The sequence below is a fragment of the Euprymna scolopes genome, chromosome 6, assembly GCF_053919585.1.
Source record: "Euprymna scolopes isolate OS-2025 chromosome 6, ASM5391958v1, whole genome shotgun sequence".
Classification (NCBI taxonomy): Eukaryota; Metazoa; Mollusca; class Cephalopoda; order Sepiida; family Sepiolidae; genus Euprymna; species Euprymna scolopes.
The window spans coordinates 8,840,185-8,863,708 of record NC_136487.1 but is presented as its reverse complement, the minus strand read 5'-3'; the positions used below and the strand labels follow the sequence as shown (position 1 = coordinate 8,863,708).

Below are 23,524 nucleotides of genomic sequence, written 5' to 3'. Positions count from 1 at the left end.
TTTATATTAATGGCATTGGTTTTCTTTCCGATTTCTTTTCAATATTTTTTGGTGAAAAGAAATGTATAGGTAAGTTAAAATTATGAAGGCATTAGATTAAAACAAAATTGTATATTTTAAAAAAATAGATGTAAGAGTACAGAACATGTCTAAATGATTTGATGTGTTAAAAACCTGCTCCCTGTTCTATCATAACGTACTCCTTCAATACACAACTGTGCCCTGCATGACTGTTTCTGATAGATGCAGCACTCTTTGGATCCGAAAGCTCTAATACACGGCCGAGCTTCTCTCAAACAAAGGCCATTGATTAATAAAAACATTAACTCAGGAGAAATAACAATGAATCTGATTGGTTAGTTAGCTAGACTAAACACCACGTGTATATATAAAAACAAAAGTATGTGCCCTTAACTTAATGATTCCCTGTGGACATGAAACATGGAGCATCCGTGTAGCTTAATTGCCATAAATATATTTTCATACTACTACTACTACTACTACTACTACTACTACTACTACTATTAAGCTCTACTCACATATTGAGCACTGTCAAATCTATACACAATATATTATATCACCTTATAATATGTGTATACACTTGAATTAGCTTATATTAGGTTGGTGCAAAAATGTCGTTTTCTGACGTTCAACTTTATATAAAAAACGATATTGTTTTTGCACCAACCTATAATAATGTATGAAAATATAATTATGTAATTATGGCAAGTAAAATATGCGGAGGCATCGACGTTTCATTCCCATGTGTAATCGTCAGGCTAAGTGCCCAGCATATTACATCATTTTATAATAGTTTAAGTACATGTATGAATACATGAAATTATACACACTCACAGGCCGCTTGGCGTTGCTTGGTCATAAAATATGGTTAAATAAAATAAATTCTCTATCAATTATTATATTCTACCTACTATATAGTAGTGATTTGAAAAAAAAAACAAAAAAAACAATGACACGTGTGTTATCAGCTAGTATCAAGACCAAAACATATAGTTCTTGAATCTTAGAGTATAATCTAAATCCATATGTATAAACAACTGTAAAATATAACGTTTAACCAATAATTTTTAATTAGCGCACATGCAGAAAAAAAAACAAAAAACAAGTATAGTTGACTTACGCCAGGCCAAGGTCAAGGTTTCTTTTTTAATTTTGACGATTTAGAAGCAATTTTACCGACTAAAAAAACTTAATCAAAAGTGTGCTACAGGTCCAAATATGCTATATATCAAATTTCAACTCTGTAACACTAAATATTCAGAGAGGAGTTTGGTAGAGACTTTTTACACACACCGGCAAGGTCACTTTTTATATATATATATATTTCCGTGCACTAAAACGTTATCATCTTAAACTCTACACAATTATGCAGAATGTAGAAACTATGCATAAATAGAATTCAGCATATAAGTGAAATGAAACGAATCATCTAAAAAGAAACCATAAGAAACGAATAAGTAATTAATGAACGCTCGTTTTTCAAAGAAATATGCAAATTAGTTGACCTTCTTGTGGTGTCTCGCATATCCATGACTGAGTATATTAAAAAGTTCATTTTAATAACTTTTCAATAGAAAAAGTAGACTTTTAATATCAATGTCAATGCGAGAAAAAAAAAACTCCATTTTATAGATATACTAGCCGACCACCCAACATCGGCCAGTCGTAAAATATGCATAAATATTATATTTTACTTAATGCAGCATTGTTATTTATTATAAACAGAAACACCGTAGATATTAAATGTAACGTTAAATCCTTTTAAAATAAATGAAGTGAATACACGAAAAAAATAAAAAAAAACGAAACATGTGCATGCAAATATTGTTTTTTTTTTCTAAACAGTTTACTTCTTGTAAGAAAAAAAAAATTACTCATACTAAGATCGAAATCAAAGCCTAAAGACTGTAAGTCAAGTATGTAACCATTAGGCCAGCTTGACAAGATCTTTAAAAAGTGTTTTCAAACCTACTTATTCTTAAGATAAATAATCTGTCATGGGAACGATTCACGCATGCGCATTTGTGAAACGACAAACAGATAAAAATCTGATCATCCCATGTGCCAATTTTTAAATTTTGACCCATTAGCATCTCCCCCCCCCCCGCCGAATGAAAACTGATTTAAAAGTTTTCCACATGTCTAAATTCCTTATATACCAAATTTTCAAGTCTGTAGATTAAAAATATATTGAGTATATAGGTTGAGAAATGTCCTCACACACACATTATATATATATATATATATATATATATATATATATATATATATATGGCCCATGAAATGTACCAAGAGTTAACATTCGGTTGAGAGTATACTTTTATTGACTAGTCCACACACTCCTCCATTCAGGATAGATTTTTGAATTTTTACAACAATTTAGTTATAACAATTTAGTTATAACAATTTAGTTATAACAAGTTCGTCGACAACACATGTAACCATATACACATACAGATAAGTAAATATTTTAGTATTTTTCTAGATAAAGTGCAGATGTGTCTAATTTATAAAAGTTTCATGAATTTAGAATTAGTAGTTAGAAAGAAGAAAAAGCAGAAGTGTTTATCTTTTTAATCCCATCAAAATCAATAATATAATCCATAGATCAATATTCACAATAATTTGTTACCCGCTTTGATGGGGATGTTTTTCGGCTTTAACTCATCATCGTCGTGCATCTGATTGTCTCTTAATTCATTGCTGCTTTTTGTTCAACTAATTTGCGCAGGCAGCATTTGACCATGGCATTCAGTTTGGCTTTGTTTTATGGCATATCAACCCATTTTCGGATTATTTAATGCCGAATCCAGTAACTTTGAAAAAGTTTTTATGCTTCAATTTATTTTTTTTTTTACAAAGGATTCACCACTTATCAAGGCCGGGGGGCACTCGAGGATAAGGGTTAATGAGTGTACAATGGAAAAATATCGTACTAATCGTTAGTAGTGGAAATTTGGTAAATTGGATTACTTAAGGGGACAACTTATCAAGAACTTGTTAAAGTTGGACTCGAAGATGAGCATACTGTAGTCAGTTGGAAAGCAGGAAAACGGTTTTCTTTTTTTATATCTCCCAAATTTTATTCATGGGGTTCGGTTTGGTTGTTTTACGGTATATCAACCCTTTCTGGGTTCAGTCATTTTGGAAAATATCTTAATCCTTCAAGTTTTTATGTCTTAAAATTTTTATTCATGAAGTTGGAGTTAGTTGTTTTGCAGCATATCAACCCTTTTCAGGTTATGTAAGTAATTTTGTACTTCAAGTTCTCTATATTTTCTAATATTTATTCATAGGGTTTGGTTTGGTTGTTTTGTAGAAGAAAATTGTTATTTTTGTTTTTGATCTTGCAGAGCATGATTGAATTTTGCAAATGGAATGAAAAAAAAAAATAGCATCAATGTTTGGTACATAATAACTGTCCTCGTTATACCATGCTAGTGAATCGACTAATATATACTTCACCTTTTGTGTCCTCGATCACTGGAAGGGAAATCCTTCATGACAGAGACAATTTTAATTTTGTTTAATTTTGTTCCTATCCAGAGTGCCCCTTTTTGAGGGAGCTGGATTTTTCCCACATTAAAAACCGACCTTGTGTCTAACTGTGCCGTCATGGGGAGGCAAGTAAATAGGAACCATTACTAATATACATGAGTGTACCCCTTGTATGATGAACACAAATTATGCTTCTTTAGTGTTTCTCCATAAAGTTGCTATATTATTCATTGGCATAGCTTCAGAAAAATGTCTGAAATTTAGAAAAAAAACTTTTCATTCTCTGGACGATTAACTGGGCTAGGTCTGTTTTCATCACTATCATGTATTAATTTGGAAAGAAACTTTTAACTTATTACTCGAGGAATCTATTATATAAATAACAGATCTGGCATTGTTCAGATCATCTTTGTTGGGGTGGGGGTGTAGTAGTGTGAATCTTTATTTACATAAACATTCAAACACTAATTAGGGCTCCCCATTATAAGTGACCTCCATCAGGCCACACCTCTGTTGGTGGGAGTAAGTGATGTAACCCATAACCCCCCTTCCCATGGTGGGTTATCATGGAAAGTTCGGTAGCTCTACATCAAATGATGTGAGCATGCATAGAGTTCCCTCTTATAAGTGATATCACTCGGGCTTTACCCCCAGTGAAGGTCAGCGGTCTAACCCGTCAAAACTTCCCCCATCCCGTGGTAGGCTATCTTGCTAAATTTGGTAACTATGAATGTACATCAAACGGTGTGAGCGTGCATAGGATTTCCCCTTATAAGAGACCTTTCCTCTCTGCAAACCTACTTTATTATACACATTTAAGATCCTTGATACCTCTTCTATCATTGTATGGGGTCAGTTTAGTATAAACCATATAGGAGCCTATTCGTGTACAGACAGACAGACATTGAGCTTTATTATATAGATTTATCTTGGAGAAAATATGTTAAATGTCTTTTGTAAAAACTATGTTCATGGCAAGCAGAGATTTTATTGGCAATGAAAGAGATTGTCATTAAAAAAAAAGAAAAGGGACATTTTTAGCATAATTTTTGATAAGGAATTTTTTTTCTTTTAAACAGTGATGTCATTTTGTAGTCCATTTTGATACAAGAAGCCAATTTAAAAAAAAAATCTTTATGGGTATCATCATCATCATCATCATATTCGTTTTAATGTTTGATTTGGCATGTGTTGGACGGTTCTAAAAATTGAATTGAATTTAAAAATTGAATTTCAAATAAGTGATGATGATGCCTTTACTCCTCTCTTAAGTTCATTGTATCACTTTATCACATGTTTCACTGGCTTAATTCCACTACGTCAGAAATTTTACACCCCATGAACCCAAAAACCCTTATTTTTTTTTCAAAGTGACCAAATTGTCAGATTTAATTTCATTTCAGAATGAAAGACGATTGTTGGAAAGACAGGAGATGCCTACACAACATGCACACGCATTATGTATGTGTGTGTATATATAATATATATATATATATATATATATATATATATATGTTACAGACAGAGTCTTAGCTTTGTACGACAGCTAAGTCTCTCTCTCGGTTCAAAATGTTGAGATCCAGCAACAAGCAAGAGCAAGATAGCCAGCAACAAATTAAACTGCAGACCAGCTTAATGCGGGTACTGGTTTCCCGCTTTATGGTTTTTTAAATCAGAGATTTGCTTCTCCTAGAAAGGTTGCCTTCACCACGGCTTACGGGAGCCCTCTCCACTCCAATACACATATACACACACACACACAAATATACACGGTGCTAGTTGGCCGTTGACCCAGAAAAAGAGTTCATTCGCCCTTTGGAAGGTCTTGTTTTTAATCCTCCAGGGAGACTAGCCGCCCTCCTCACCAAACAAGTCTGATGGGGGAACCTTTGTATAGATACTCCCTCAGGCATTTGGGCTCATGGATTTTAAATGTCTGAGGGAGTGGCACTCGTCTGACAAGACGTTGCAATCATCATATATATATATATATATATATATATATTAGGTTGGTGCAAAAATAATGTCGTTTTTTGACATGAGGTTGAACATCAAAAAACGACATTATTTGTGAACAACCTAATACATAGATACACACACACTCACATATATATATATATATATATATATATATATATATATACATACACACACACACACACACACATATATACTTCCTGAGTTGATTTTTAAGGCATATATTTCTTATAATATCGTTCAAGTTGTTTCAAATAACAAGCTCAATGAAGTTATGTCTCCAGCTTTAGAGCAAATATACTTGTTGGTTGCATTCCAATCCCCCCCCCCCCCAAAAAAAAAAAATCTGTCTGGTCACGATTTTTGTTTTCTGATTTAATCTATTTATTTTAAATAAAAAAAATAAAAAATATGATTCTGTATTGTATTTATTCCTTTGGTCATTAAAATCCCACTAACCAATAATATATATATATGAGTGAGTGAGTGAGAGAGAGAAAGAAAGAAAGAGAGATAACTATGCAGATGTATGAAGAATTAAGTAAAAATAATCATTTTAATTATAGTTATTATCGAAATGAAAAAGAATTGCGAAAAACCAAACTGATAATTATTTTGTTTGTGAAATGTGAATGTGATAATGAATGCGACGAATCATGCCAATCACAACTGATATTGAAACACAAAACGTCGATATCATCTTATTTTTACTGCAAAGTTTGGAAAATATTAGCAGCTTAATTGCCATATATATTTTAAAACTTACTACCTAGCTCTATTTAATGATCGAGCACTGACGAAGTAATTACTAAAAATAAAATTTTCTGTACATACAGAAATTTTTTTTATATATATATATATATACACACACACACACACACACACACATATATATGATTACTTCATTTAATCACATAAATTAATATACGAAGATATAATTTTATGCGTGAATTTTCAGTATTTACTTCAGTGCTCAATGCATAAGTACAGTTAGGTAGCCTGAAGAATTCTCACGAGAATGAAACGCGGAATTCTCTGTGTAGCTTAATTGCCATATATAAGTTTTCCAAGTTCCACAAGAAGTATCTGAAGAAAATCGGAGATTACATCGGTTGAAATGTGAAAATAACATCCAATATGAGAACATTATTCCGAATAATTAAAATAATACAAATTATAAAACCGTATCTAAAAAAAAAAAAAAAAAAAAAATCACACAAACACACAATTATATATATAACGTCAAAAAAGTGTCTAACATACTATATCCCACTGTAGTTGTATGCAACTTTAATAACGTTCCTTTTAAAGTGCTATTTATTAGGTATTGAGCAGAAATTGTAAACCTTGTCAAATATATTTCACGAGTCGCATCTTGAGTTGAATACATGTACACCTACTCATATATCGGTTAGATTTAATCTGCAACAATTATCAAATGCAAGTTCGTATTTAATTTCTCTTCCTTTATTCTGTCTGTCTGTCTCTCTCTCTCTCTCTCTCTCTCTCATACAAATATCTATACTTTTATAAATTCGTTGTTTTTGTGTATTGATATTCAAATCAAAAACTTTTTTTCTATTTATTTAGGTATTTATTTGTTTCCTCACGAAAGCAACTGTGACACAAGGTCGTTTTTTAATGTGGAGGGAAAACCAGCTCCCCTAAAACAAGGGAAAAAAGAGAGCACTCTGACAGTATCCAAAAAAATAGTAATTGTCTCAGTGTGAAGGGATTCCCCTACATTGACCAAGGACCAATCAACTTATGTGAAGTCCTGGTCCGAAGGCCATGAAAGAAAAAAGGCGAACCTTTTTTTCTATTTATTTAAAATGAAAATACAACTTTATTCTTTCTTTCTGCAAAAGATCTAGCTAATTTGCATATTCTTTTAAACATCCATTTCAATTAATTCCCTATTTGTTTTTTCAGTTTTCTTATGGGATGATCATCTTTAGTTAACTATTACGTGTAATTATATTCATGCAGATATTCTACATGATTTATACTTGCAACCTATTTGCGTAAAAAGTTCATAGTAAACACAAACCTCTTTCTATATATATTTATGTATGCGTATTCATTTAAAAAATTTTGCCTACCAAACTCCTTAGAGTTTTTGGTCTACAGACATGAAACTTAATATATAGGGTATTCAAACCCATGCGAAACTTTATATTTGGGTTTTAGCCGAGGAAAATCGATGCAAAAATGTAAAAATAAAAAAAATAAAAAATGAAATTTGCAAAGGTGACGGTCGAACGACGGCATTACGAATATGCATGCGAAACATAATCGCTATTGGTTCAAGTTTTATTTTTCAGCCTTGCAGTATACATGTCTTTATAGGTCAGGCATTAACGCCAAAGGAGAAAATAAATCGTGAGCTAAATGCTTTGGTTTAGATTCTCAGTGGTGGCGCACGAGTCATTTTTTCTTTTGTTTTTTAAATTATTACTATATATTAGGTTCAATATAATATAATAATAAAAACGAAATCTGCATTAATTAAAATATATTTAAGCATATTATACGACCGGGCAATGCTGTAGGGTGCCTGCTAGTATATAAATAAATATATATATATATATATATATATATATGAACCTTTTTAATATCACTAAACAAAAACACCCGTCTAGCTGAATCCACTGTGAAAAATTTCCCCCACTCTATATCTGTGCCTAAATCAAAACGCAGATTCCATGAACAAAGCTTCTTTCTTAGAACTGCACGCCTGTGGAACTGTTCCGTCAGCCTGCTTCCCTCCGGACTACAACTTGGATGTCTTCAAGTCCAATGTTAACAAATTCCTAATGAACCGCCCCCTTAATTAAACACTTCATCAAATCTTCACACTAACGTAATGTACTTGCAATAACCCTTATCCCTGAGTGGCTTCCGGGCCTTGATAAGTGGTGATCACTGTAAAAAAAAAAAAAAAAAAAAAAAAAAAAAACAATCATGGTTGAGGATTTGATCTTTTCAAAGAGAGATTTGGTATCGCCTGATGAGGTCTTTAGGTATGGATAACTAATTGACCGAAACATTGTCATGATTGTGTAACGACATCAAAATTTATTTAAACATAAATGAAAAGTATGTCTTGCTCTATTTATTATTGAGCACTCTTATATAAAGCTTGTTTAATTCATTATTCGTTTTATCTTTGAATATTCTTAACCTGGATATATATAAGTAGTTTCCGTCTGTTAACAAACTTTCCCTAAAGTTTTAGAGATAAATCAGCAGATCATTTATTTTGAAACTAATTTAACCGGTGTACTTAAGGGAGTATATTTTGATCAAAGAGAAGACACTGTTTTCGTGGGGTCTACATCATTACGACCTGTTCATTTTATTTTATTAAAAAAAAAAACAAAAGGAAAAAAAAAATAGAAATCCTATAAGCAACGTTGAGCCTGGTCAATAGTAAAATGAGTGATCACGTGGAAATTCCAAGTGCTGTTGGTGCTCTCCAATTGTTTCCAGTTGTCCTGAAACTTTTCCTTGCCACTGGACTCAAGCAGGAGAAGTGTGGTTGGAGATTGTGCTGCCCTTACCTCACGTGCAGCTACCCTTAGAGTGGTATCCATTATCTTTCGAAACTGAATGAAAGTGATATATTATATACAGTCCTGGTCAAAATCATAAGACCACTTAAGAAAGTAAGCGTTTACGCATATTATCGAATTTTTAATCAAACAAATGGTTGAAACCATTGTCAAAAGGGAAAATATGATGGGAAAAAATGAAATCTGCTTCATTCGAAACCTGAACCCTGATCTAATAATTATTTAAAAAAAAAAAAAAAAGAAAAAAACATTTTCACCTGGTCAAAATGATAATACCATTTTAATAAAATCGGCTAGTTTTGAAAAAATGAATACGAAAAGCTTTCTATGTTACTAAAAGCAACTTGTTAGTGGATAAAAAAACATCTTACTAAATTATAAATGGCAAAAGGGAAATTATCAGAGTTTGAGAGAGGAAGGATCTTTGAGCTTAATAGGGGTGGACTCTCCCATAGATCCATTGCAAACGAAGTGAATCGTAGCAAAACAGTCATCACAAATTTTTTAAGAAATCCAGATCAATATGGGCACAAAAAGAGTCCAGGTCGACCAAAAAAATAACCCCATCACTGGATCGCCGTATCAGAAGAAGTTTTAAAAAAAACTCCAGTATAAGCTCAAGTCAATTGAAAAGCCAAACAGCAGCAGAATGTAGTCCTAAAACCATCAGAAGGCATCTGAAAATGAAGGGTTTCAATCATTTAACGCGACTGTAGAAACCACGTCTTCTTGAACAGCACAAAACTAACCGACTTAAATATGTCGCCAAATACCAGACTTGGGATGAAGAGAAGTGAGAAAATGTAATTTTCTCCGATGAGAAAAAGTTTAATCTAGATGGTCCAGATGGATTTCAACACTATTAGCATGATAAAAATTTGTCCAAAGAGACTTTTTCAACTCGGCATAGTGGAGGAGGGTCTTTAATGATCTGGGGTGCTTTCTCGTTAGCTGGGACCCAACAGTTGCAAGTAGTGAAAGGCCGGCAAACATCATTGAAGTACATTTCAATGCTTGAAAATGCTTCTATCAGGACTGAAGGTCCACGTCTGTGTGGAAGAAATTGGATTTTCCATCAAGACAACGCTGCGATACACACTTCTCGACAAGCATGAGAATATTTTTCTTCAAATAATATAGAATTGTTAGATCATCCAGTATGTTCTATGGACCTCAATCCGATTGAAAATCTTTAGGGATGGATGGCAAAAGAAGTGTTCAAGGATGGAACCCAGTATGATTCAATAAAGGAACTTTCTGATTCATTTTTCAGTATATGGGATAAAATTCCTTCACAACTGATAAAAAACTTAGTTGCAAGCATGCCGAAGAGAATTTTTGAAGTAATTCGTAATAATGGAAGCTATACTAAATACTGAGACCCTTTTTAGTAATTTATAATTGCCTTTTGTTAGATAAATTATCAGTGGTCTTATCATTTTGACCAGGTGAAAATGTTTGTTTTTTAAAAAATAATTATTAGATCAAAGTTAAGGTTTCGAATGAAGCAGATTTCATTTTTTTTCCATCATATTTTCCCTTTTGGCAATGGTTTCAACCATTTGTTTGATTAAAAATTCGATAATATGCGTAAACACTTACTTTCTTAAGTGGTCTTATGATTTTGACCAGGACTGTATATGTAATATATAGTATCTATCTATAAAAGTGAACTTGTCTGTGTGCCTATGTACATTTCCTTACGCAATAGCTGTCAATTTTCAGTCTACAGACTCGAAATTTGATATACAGGGTAGTGAGATTTGGAAAATCTTTGTAATCCGTTTTCAGCCAGAAATTTGTTAAGGGGGTCAAAGTTCAACGATTTGACTTTTGAGAAATCTACCAAACACCTCCACCAATTTTTGGTCTAAACACTTGAAATTTTAGATATAGGTTCCTTGGACATGGATCCAACTTAATAACTTGATTTGAGCCCAAAACAATGTTAAGGGGTCATAATAGAGGTCAATGTCTGCTTTTCTTTTTTTCTTGCTCAACATACATCTCCAAACACCCGGGCAACGCCGGGCTGAAATGCTAGTATATATATATAATATATATTACATACTAGCAGTTCAGCCCGGCTTTGCTCGGGCCCTATGTACTGTTCATAACTTTCTGAGCATATATAATTATATATATATATATATATATATATATATATATATATATATATATATAATATATTAAAAAGTTTGACTCATGTCCAGGTAACCTACATCTAAAATTTCAAGTGTTTAGACACAAAATTGACAGAGAAGTTTGGTAGAGTTTTCAAAGGTCAAATTGTTGAACTTTGACCCCTTTACAGCCAAATTTCTGTCCAAAAACCGATTAAAAAGGCTTTTCCAAATCTCAAGTCTGTAGACTGAAAATTGACAGTAGTTTGGTAGGAAAATGTGTGTGCGTGCACACACACTTTCACAGATATATATATATTATATTATATATATATATGCATGCAATATATATATAATAAATATTGTTTTAACAAAATCAAGACATCAAGGAATGGATTGATAGCAACAAATAGTGTATTTCATCGTTAGTTGCAATTGTTTCAAGATTATTCGGACAAATCCAAACATTATGTCATTTGAAATTTTTCACAAAAACAGCCTTTCGTCAGACTTATTGAATAAAAAACACTTTAACAATAAAACATTATGGAAACCATTTCTTTTATAAGGAAAAGAAAATAAGCGAAAATATTTTACTTATATCTCATCCTTGCAAAGTTTTTTCATATATATGTTTTTATATATATATAATATATATTACATATATAATATATATTATATAACATGAAAAGTAACGTAGGTCCTCATTTATTCATGGGAAATGCCGGATGCGCCTTTAAGAGGTTAAAATGTCATCGTACCATCACCCAATGTTTGCTACATGCATCATTCAGAGCAAAAAATTAAATATTATAAAATGTAATTAAAAAAATAAAATAAGAAAGGTAATACTTTTTGCTTATTATAGGTAGATGTATAGGGGTGATTGGGCTACATAAATAATAGACTTGGTTTGATTTAATTCCCAATTCGTTGGTGGTGACTTACGACTCAAACCTTTCTCTGAAATCAGGAACATTGAAATAGACATATGCATGGACTTGGAGTCTATATTCGTAATACCCTCCCCCTGACTAGAGAAATAAAACTAGAATCAGAGGACCAGGCCTTTATGTGCTTCCGACTAAATATGCAACACAATATTAGCTACTTGTATTTTCTCTACCGCTCTCCCTCAAACCAAGACTGTACCCTAATAAACAAAGTCTCAGACAGCATAGATATAGCACTCTCCCTCGATACTAGCGCACAAATACATGTATTTGGTGACTTCAATGTCCACCACAGTAACTGGCTAGGATTCTCTAATCACACAGACGTAGCTGGTAGCGCAACACATAGCTTCTCTATATCCCATTCCCTATCTCAGTTGGTTACATTTCCGACACGTTTCCCAGACCAGCAAGATCAACATGCCTCACTTCTAGATCTCTTTCTGACAACAGTTCCCAATGACTGTACAACAAATGCCCACAGCCCACTCGGGAATGCTGATCACGCTGTGATAATGGTAGAAATCAGCCTAAACTCCTGCCCTAAAACTGAAGACCCATTACACAAAACAACGAGGTATTACAAAAAGGCTGATTGGGAAGCCATCAGGGAGCTCATCAGAGATGCCCCATGGCAAAATATATTTACTCTTCCAGCGGAACAGTGTGCAAATGAGACCACTGAATGGTTCAAAACTGCAATTGAAGCACATGTTCCCGCACGGAAATTCTATAGCAAGCCCCACTCTCCCCAATGGTTTACTTCTGCTTGTGCAGCTGCCATTTGTCAAAGGCAGCATGCGTTCTGCAGATTCAGCCGACATAAGTCCAGCTCAAATAAACAGAAGGTTATAGAAGCTAGAAATAATTGTAAGAGAGTGATAGAGACAGCTAAGACAGATTACTCTGAAACCACCAGAAAACGCATCGAAGCACAGAAATTAGGAACCCGGGATTTTTGGAAAATCTACAATAGCGTAGTAAATAACGGACAGTCAACTATTCCCCCACTATCAAACACTCATGAGGTTGCTTGCACGGCATCTGACAAGGCTAATCTGCTTGCCAGTCAGTTTGCCTCAAACTCAACACTGAACTCGGTACACCACTCACTCCCTGATTTTCCTCTGTGAACAGACGCCACACTAGACGATTTGAAAATCACCCCTTCTCAGGTACATGCTATTATAAAAAACCTAGACACCTCAAAAGCATGTGGACCAGATCTCATCCCGGCTGTGCTATTAAAAAAATGCTCTGCCGAGGTTGCTCCAGTTCTCTCCAAACTTTACAATAAATGCCTTAACGAATCTTGCTTTCCCGACTGCTGGAAAACCGCCTCTGTGGTACCAGTCTTCAAGAATTCTGGTGAAAGAACTGACCCACTAAATTATCACCCCATTAGCCTCCTCCCGCTTTTCGCCAAAATATTTGAGTCCTTAGTTAATCAAGCCCTAGTCCAGCACCTAACAGCTGCTAAACTACTGACTGACAAACAATATGGATTCAGGCAAGCCCGTTCAACAGCAGATATCTTAACTGTAGTTTCTGAACGTATATACTGTTCATTGGACAAAACAGGGGAGGGTAGAGCGGTGGCCCTTGATATATCTAAGGCTTTTGACAGGGTATGGCACGATGGTCTTCTAAGGAAAATTAGATCATATGGAATCACTGGAAGAATTCATAATGTAATTAAATCCTTCTTAAGTAATAGAAAAATCAAAGTTGTCCTCGACGGTCGTACATCTAAACAATATGACATAAATGCGGGAGTACCTCAGGGGTCTATCCTTGAACCTATATTATTCCTGATATTCATAAATGACCTCCCTGATAAAATTGTTTTGGAGATGGGTATATTTGCCGATGACACCACTTTCTATAACAGATATGAAGGGAAAACAAATGAACACATATCCAAGGAAATGGCAGAAACACTAGAGGATGACCTCCACTCTGTAGTGGAATGGGGACAAAAATGGTTGGTCACATTCAATGCTGCTAAGACTAAGCTTGTTTCCTTCAATAACTACAAGAAACCTTATCTACCACCAACAGCAATGGCCAAGAACACATTGCCTGAAAGTACTTATTTTAAACTCCTCGGCCTAACGTTTACAGGGAATATTAACTGGAATAGATACATTAAGAGCATTGCCAAGGCTGCTGCAAGGAAGGTTGGCTCCCTCTACCGTGCTAGAAAACTACTTACGCCTGACAGTATCCTATACCTCTATAAGGCCACCATTCGCCCATGTATGGAGTACTGTTGTCACATCTGGGCTGGTGCATCTGCTGCTTGTTTCTCGCTCCTGGACAGGGTTCAAAAGAGAGTCGCCAACCTGATAGGTCCTGAACTGTCATCTAGGCTTCAGCCTCTGTCCCATCGACGAGATGTTGCATCCCTCTGCCTGTTCTACAAATACTTTAATGGTGAATGCTCTGACGAACTGCAAACACTTGTACCTCCCCGCCATAACTACCCCCCACAAACCCGACAAGCTACTAAGTCTCATCCCTTTACAGTAGAGATCCCTAGGTGCAAGAAAGCCTTTTACTCCAATAGTTTCTTCCCCAGAACTGCGGGTCTCTGGAACTCCCTTCCGGGATTCTGCTTTCCCAACTGCACTGATATGCAGAAGTTCAAGTGTAATGTTAACAAACATCTTTCTACTCATCTCCTTTCATAATGACCCCGCTAATTAAGTCCCTAATAGTAGCCCCCTGCTTCAAAGTGGCACTGTGCCTTGTTTGGGGTGAAAATTGAATAAAAATAAATAAATAAATAAAAAAATAAATAAATATTAACTCATCTCGCGTCTCCTACAATGAACCGAAAGCATAAAATCGTAGTGGAAATAAGAAAAATTAATGAAAAATTTCAACCATTATAATTAATAGTTTTGAATTAAGCCTCGTCATGTGATCTCTTCGGATGAATATTGTTGTTTTTTTTTGTTTTTTTTTCATCTCCATAATGAGCAAGTTTAGTTGATTTTTAGCTAGAGCTAAAACATATCTTGCAAAAGTATAACCAAAATATTTTAATAAATTAAAATGTACCTGTATATCGATTACAAAATACAGGTCTACGACATATAAGTATATTTTATACTTACCCAGTGTATATATGTAATAAATACATCTATTGATATCTAGTTATATAAGACATATCTAATACAAATCTATCATATATATATATATATATATATATATATATATGATGAGTGCAACGTCTTGTCAGACGAGTGCCACTCCCTCAGACACTTAAAAGTCCATGAGCCCCAAAATGACTTCCATCGCCACGGGACCATTTTAATAGACAAATGCCTGAGGGAGTATCTATACACAGATGATGTTACAGAGTCCTAGCTTTGTACGATAGCTAAGTCTCTCTCTCGGTTCAAAATACACAGTTCTGAAAATTCAAGTTTACAAATTGAATAATTGTGTAAACTTAAAGAGAGTATAAATATTTACAGAACACTCCCATCTCGATGAAAACGCTCAATATTCGAGATAGAGTATTGATATTATATTGGTGCAAAAATAAGGTCGTTTTTGACGTTCAGCTCTCTCTCTCTCTCTCTCTATATATATATATATATATATATAAACCCGACATTATTTTTGTACCAAGCTAATATAAGAAATTCAATTTAAACTTTGTAAATTAGAATCTACAACAGTTTATTATTCAACAAGGAATTCAAAATGGAAACTTAAAATTTTCCTTATTCCATGGCTCATATACTCAGAGGAAAATAGTTTGCAAAAAAAATGATCATAGGCAATCTACAATTTTATTCTCATTTATATATACATATTATATACTAGCAGGGAGTCACGACGTTGCTCGGGATGAAATGAGTATGAATGAATTGTACACATTTCCAATACTTTATTGTCATTGAAATCGGTGAAATTTCATACTTTTCAAACGAATGATTGCCTGCTCTAGTCAGGGACCCACCGTGGTCCACTGGAAGGATGTAGCGACAGTCCACAATACATTGTAGTCTACATTGCACTGTGGAGAGTGTTCTGTTGGTCTTATAAAATTATTTAAAAAAAAGAAAATGGCTTGAATTAAAGTTTAAAATGCAGAAGTCAAGTATGATGCTGCAATTATGTTCTAAACAGAAACATTAATTTCGTACGCCCACCCACCCCCACGTCTTATCAAAGAACCTACTATTGATTTTATATGCCGAGCTATTCTGCTTGTGTGGTGATATAACTTCTCAAATCCACTTGCGATGTTAAGCTGTATAAGGATGTTAACTTTGGTCAATTTCAGACTGTTCCATTTTTTTTTTAATGGGATTTTTTATTATTGATACTTATTGGATGCAATCCAATACAAAACCTATCTAAGAACACCACCAGAAAATACATTTGTGTGAAATTTAAAAAAAAACAAAAAACAAAAATAAACAGTCGTTTTGGAGTCCATGGAGAACGAACTCACACACAGACAGAGTGGTTTTTATATATAAGTAATTCGAAAGATTGGTACGTAGGAGTTATCGGATTTTTATGTTTGCTGTTTCACAAATGCGCATACATGAATAGTTCACATTACAGATTACTTATATTTACTATAAGTAATTTGAAAACACATTTTAAAGCGTGTCACGCTGGTCTAATGGTTATCGTACTTGACTCACTGTCTTTAGATTTTGATCTCAGTTTTTTTTTTTTTTTTTACTCACAAGAAGTGAACTGTTTAAAAAACCATAACACTCGCATGCACATGTTTCAGTTTTTTTCAATTTTTTTTTTTTTACTTCATTTTTCTTAAATGAATTAAACGTTATGTTTAATATCTACGGTATTTCTATTTATGATAAATAAGAATTCTGCATTAATTAAAATATAATATTTATGCATATTTTATAACTGGGCAACGCCGGGCAGCCAGCTAGTATATCTATAAAAGTGAGAATGTGTGTGTGTGTGTGTGTGTGTGTGTGTGTGTGTGTGTGTGTGTGTGTGTGAAGACAACTCTCAACCTATATACTCAACGAATCTTTGATCTACAGACTTGAAATTTGGTATATAGAGTATTCAGACATGTGGAAATCTTTTTAATTTGTTTTCATCCAAAAAAAAAAATAAATAAAAAAAAATAAATAAAAATAAATAAATAAAAAGGCTGCTAAAGGGGTCACAAATGAAAAATTGGTATTTGTGGTTCAATGGATTTTTATCTGTTAGTCAACTGTTTCACGACTGTGCAAGCATGAATCATTCACATTATATTAAGAATAAGTAATGTTGGAAACACTTTTTAAAGATCATGTCAAGCTGGCTTAATGGTTATCATACTTGACTCACTGTATTAAGGTTTTGGTGTTGATATCAGCTCTAGTATTTTTTTTTTTTTTTTTTACTTACAAGAAGAACTGTTTAGAAAAAATATAATATTTGCATGCACAGGTTTCAGTTTCTTTGTTTGTTTTTTTTTGTTACTTCACTTTTTTAAAGCAATTTAACACTCCATTTAATATCAGGCAACGCCGGGAACATTTTCTAATATATATATATATATATATATATATACATATATATATATATATATATATATATATAACAAGCCAGTCTAATAGTGGCTTTATTGCTGTTGGGCTTGGGTATGTTTCTGTTCAGTACGACGGGGGTCCACTCTTCTATACTTTACTTATTTTGGGAAGCAGCATACTAGTTGCTCAACCAAAGCTTGCGAGTCTAGTCTGCCCTTCTATTTAGTCCATAGCTAAAGGGATGATACATGAATATATGAATTTAGACCTTTCAAAATGATATTATTGAAAGTGATATAGCAGCCTGAATAGGACTCGAACCCAGCACTCAGAATCCACAGTTCACGCCTATCACCACTACTTTGCACGCACGCACACACACAGAGTAGATTATAAAGTTTATGACATAATTAAAATCTAAATATTATAATCAAGCTGTGAAAATGAACATGTACCAATGTTTATTTATAACCTACCGAATTATAATATGAAGCTCTGTTTAACATAATCTATTGACCATTGAGCTTATTTTTATCTGTAGCATTCATTATATCCTGGGGATCCACAAAATCTAATTTGTTAATAGATTTTACATAACTTGATGCTCTGAGAATTTCTTAAATTGTGTTTGTTTAAAACTTTCCTCACACCACACACATATGAGATAGCAGACGAATGTCTGGCATCCGGCAGAATACCCGATCCACAGCTTGAACGAAACTATAAAAAAAAATTGAAAAAAATGGAGAGCATATATACTTTTTTTATTTACACATTATATATATATATATATATATATATATATATGTGTGTGTGTAAATAAAAAATTAAGGTGAAAAATAAATTTTCAATGGTAAAGAAAACCTATCTAGATAAAAAAAAAAAAAGCTCTACTCGGTTAAAAGGAGCAAACAATATATATATTTTTAAGGCTCCTTCAGTCTTTGACAAACAATGGATACCTACATAGGGGTGCCTGCGCGTGAAATTTTTGTGGCAGGAGCTGCGCAATCTCCAACCACATCTCTCCTGAGTCGACATTGTTAAATACCAGCGGCAAGTGAAGTGTATGTACAGGACGACTATAAACAAATGTCGAGATAGGCGGAGAGCATGTACGATGCCTAGAATTCCCAAATGGTCATTAATCTGGTACTAACCAGGCTCAACATTGCTTAACTTTGGTGATCTGACGAGAACCGGTATGTCAACGCGATTATGCCATATTATATATATATATATATATATATATATATATGAATATTCTTTATACACTTATATTTCCTTTTTATATATTCCAATCCTTATTTAAGAAGCTCAATGTAATTACAGAGCATATAATGAATGAATGACAAAAGTCTATATTCCAAATTTCATGATGTTGACAATCTTACAATTTATTCCTTTAAAATATTGAAATTGTCAAGAATTGTGTCAATTGAATTAAAGGAATAAATTGTAAGATGGTCAACATCATGAAATTTGGAATATAGACTTTTGTCATTCATTCATTATATATATATAACATAAATTAGATAAAAGGTGGTGAATCATTTTTTAAACGTTGAATTAGAGATAAGGAGAAAGAAAGCGAAAAAATATTTATTTTGGTTTCCTTTCGTTGTCAAATTTGTCTTCTTTAATAATATTTGGTTAAACTATATATAAAAAACACAACAATTAATAATGGCACTGCACCCAGTGTTATTCAAATGTTTTCTAAAATTATATATCCATAAAAACCTTATATATATATATATATATAGTGTTTGCTCCTCTTAACCGGGTAGACCTTTTTTTTTTATCTTGATAGATTTACCTTACCATTAAAAGTTTACTTTTCACCTTAATTTTTATTACACACAGTCACACACACATATATATGGTAGTTCAGGTTAAGAATGTGTTTTTAGGATAACAATCCAGACAATATCCACCGGTTTTATATAATAGTGCTCAATAATTAACAGAGCTATTTATATCAATACTTATTTATATAAATAAGTCTGTAAAAATACGTATTGATATAAATAGCTCTGTTCATTATTGAGCACTATTATATAAACCTGGTGGATAATGTCTGGATTGTTATCCAACAAATACACATTCTTAACCTGAACTACCATATCTATATCTATAATGTGTGTGTGTGTGTGTGTGTGCTCGCGCGTAAGATTAGAGTACTTTAAAATCAAAGTATTCTCAGTAGAAATGAAATCCTGAACAAAACATTTAATAAAGAGACTAATTTTATAATTGTCGGTTCTTTTTAAAGATGGAAGTGTTCGGGTGGGAGTGGGGGGATAGGTGTGGCTCCCTCCAGTAGGAGTGGGTGGGGGCGAACCAATTGCCTCCTCCATAAATCCTACCCACTAACATAATGTATGTTAAAGTACTTAACATTTTCCAACCTTTCATGACAATGGAATTGAACAGAATGAATAAACAGGGTCATAACTGATACAAGGCTCGGAGTTGTGAGCACCAGATTATGTAATAAGGGGTGCTATGACACTAGATTGCTAAGCACACACCGATAGATAGATATTCAAGGGGAATGTAAAGGGGGTGGGCAGAAAATATACGGATATTTACTAAGCTGAATCTAATCTGACAAGAGGTCGTGGCAATAGAGTACTCGGGGAGAGTCACAACACTAGTGAATGAGTTTGTACCGAATAATTAACTCACTGTCTTTTATTGCAGCAGGAAGGTAGATGACATATATATGTCGAGTTTTGAACGATAATAAAATTATGTAGTCAGCCTCGCTGATGAACTTCAGATTCGACGAACCCCGTTTTTGTGGATAACTATTTTATATGTTATATATATTTCATGTATTCGCATAAAATGTTATAAGTTGGTGATATAATATTTTATGTATCGATTTTCAGTATTTAGTTCAACAGCGATCAATACCTGAGTAGAGCTATGTAGTAAGTTATGAAAATATATTTATGGTAATTAAGCTATATTGATAGCTTCCACGTTTTATCTCTATCGGGAATCGTCAGGCTAAAACTTATATAAGAGAGGGGGGGGATGAATAAAGTATGCATAGACAGCATATAGAAAGGCAGTATAGATAGAATACGTATGAATAGACCATAGGTGGAATACAGAGTGTATTTATGTATAAAAAGAAAGAGAAAGACAAAGTATTTTATGTGCATTAATATAGGAAGAGGATGCGTTAGATAGATAGACAGATGCAAACGTAATGCAATGAATGACAAATATCAAGTAAAGTTGAGAGAGAGAGTGTGAAAGAGAGAGAGAGGAAGAGAAGGGGAGGGGTGGCGGGCAATAGGGTAAATAATGTTAATATTTTGAAGGTCGATATACGATTTGAAAGTGTGACCACTTAAAAAAAAAAAGAGGAACCACACAAACGTCAATGTAATCAGAATTAATTACAAGTGAAACGTTCGTTTTGTGAACATCAACAACGGACTAAACCCCCCCCCCCTACTATTCACAAAAGCACTTCAATTATTTGAATAAATTGATACGGCCCGAAGCGCGTTACGTACACAATAAATAGTAAGTAAAAATTTTTAAATAAATATACATCAAAGCAAGAATAGATGTAATTTAAACTGTAGCTGAGGATAAACAAAAAGAGCTTTATAATTGAAATAAACAGTGGTACTACTACCTAGCCCTTGAGCTAGGATTAAAATATAGTATCTGTTCAAAAGAAGAGGAGGGATCTTTCTGGACGTGTTTTATTTCTGTCTCAATAAAGAAAGTCCCCCTTTTTCGGGGAACTGGGTTTTCCACATTATATCGACATTATTTCACATCTAACTATTTGGGGGGGGGGGCGATTTTTTTTTTAAATAAGAGCAGAATACGGACCGTGTTGAAATAACGTTATTTAGAATCTGATTCTTAACATGGATAGGGGAGGGTATGGTGTAACTAATCTGTACTTTCACCTAACATTTTAATAAACAAGATACCGTAACACTTAAATTTAATTTGAAAATGTTATCTAAAAATAGCACAGACCGTATTTCTGCATCAGGATTAATTTAACTTAATACAATTTTCATACAATTGATTTATTTTAATACTATTAAAATAAGTCAGTGTATGGAAAAAAAAAAGCATGCAAGTTAATTAAAAATAAAAGTAGTTATAAATAATTTGAATAATTAATAAAGACGGTTATTAAAAACGAAAGTGAAAGTCAACCAGTTGAAGTAAATAACAAAATAAAAGTCCGCGCGTTCAGGGGGGACAACGAAACAAGAAAGAAAAAAAAATGTAGTTTATCTTTTAGTCATATATGAGATGATTGTAGACAACAGAAACTACCGATGTCTTCAAATGTCCGTCAATAAAAACGGATAGCAGTTAGGTATAAACAACAATAAATATTATTCAAACATCAGTGATCGCTGTCATAAGAGCTATTTTATTGTAACTTAATTCTGTAAATTATTTATGGGTCGTTCAGGAGCAAGTACTCGCGCGTACCGTTACGATATTACGAATAAAAAGCAGTAGTAGTAACTTCGAAGGAAACCTACAAGCAAAATGTTATATTAATAATTATATGGGAGCCTCAAATAAAATAATAATCCGCGTTTCCTACTCTATTCGCGAAGGCAGGCCTCTATTCTTTATAGTATTTGCTAATGTGAAGATGTATATAAAATTTGAATAAATATTAGACAAAACGAGAGTAGAAATGCGTTCAGAAAAAATGAATGAACGAACTGACTTTGAATGAATGGAGTGACAATGTATTTCTAAAATGCTAAAGAGAGATTTTAATTCAAAACTGCATTGTTCTTACCTTTTTTTTTAGCAATCAAAACTTGCTGTTGCAACGGTTTTAAATCTCTCTTTCTCTTTCTTTCTTCTCTTGAGGTTATTTTAAAATCTGCTGCTGAGATTAATTTAATAGGTGGTGTGTCTATAATTTTTTTTTTTTTTTTTCTTTAAGAAAAGGTCTTTCCACTCTTGAATTGCCGTGGTGTGTTCGATGGAGCTCTGTCACTGGGGGTAGTAAGGCCTGGACACAGCCGGTCCATGTGCCGATTTCCGAAACGGAGGGGGTGACAGCCTATTCGCCTATTTTAGAAGATACCGCCTCCTACCCGAAAATGTATCGAAGTTGCGCTAGTTCTTTTCTTCTTTTATTTTTTTATCATGAAAATGAAATCAAAACTGTACGTATTAAAGAAAGAAGAAAAAGATATTTTTAGCTCATGGTTGATTTTATTTTAAATGGAAATATTAGGGATTTTTGTTTTTGTTTTTTTATTTGTTTGCTTTTTGTTTTAAATAAAAGAAAAAGTATTTCAATTTTTATTACAAAGAAAAATTTGCAAAGAAAAAGCAAAATTAAAATTTTTATTTTTTAAATAATTTTAAATTAAATTATCTTTTTATTTCACATTCTTTAATCTAATGCAAAAATAGCGTTTTTTAATAAGAATAAAATATATATATAAATATTTTTAAATTAGAAAGAACTCCAAGAGTGCCCTCTCTGTCTCTCTCTGTCTCTCTCTGTCTCTCTCTCACACACACACACACACACACACACACACACACACACACACACACACACACACACCTGTTTGGATATTGTATTGACTCAAAACTTGAGGTACAACAAAATAGAATCGAAAAAGGATGAAAAAGTATGTAACTAACTACAAAATCGAAATAAAATAAACCCCCCGTCGGATTTGGAAGGTTAAAGATTAAATTAAAAACAAAAATCAACAAAAAATGAATTTGAGAAGAAGAAGAAGAAGAAGAAGAAGAAGAAGAAGAAGAAGAAGAAGAAGAAGAAGAAGAAGAAAACGTAACAAAAAGCATTAAAG

At 33.2% G+C, this 23,524-nt stretch overlaps 1 protein-coding gene across 3 annotated transcripts in view; it reads right to left on the bottom strand.

Moving 5' to 3' along the window:
• Window positions 1-22,823, bottom strand: part of LOC145277493 (uncharacterized) — a 656,318-nt gene extending 633,495 nt beyond the window's left edge. For 2 of the 3 annotated variants that reach the window (XM_080128883.1, XM_080128881.1), the window contains exon 1: window positions 22,486-22,823. The gene's annotated coding sequence lies outside the window, so the exon portion shown is untranslated. The remainder of the gene's footprint in view (window positions 1-22,485) is intronic. The other variant, XM_080128880.1, reaches the window with a different exon arrangement.
• Window positions 22,824-23,524: the final 701 nt, after the last annotated feature.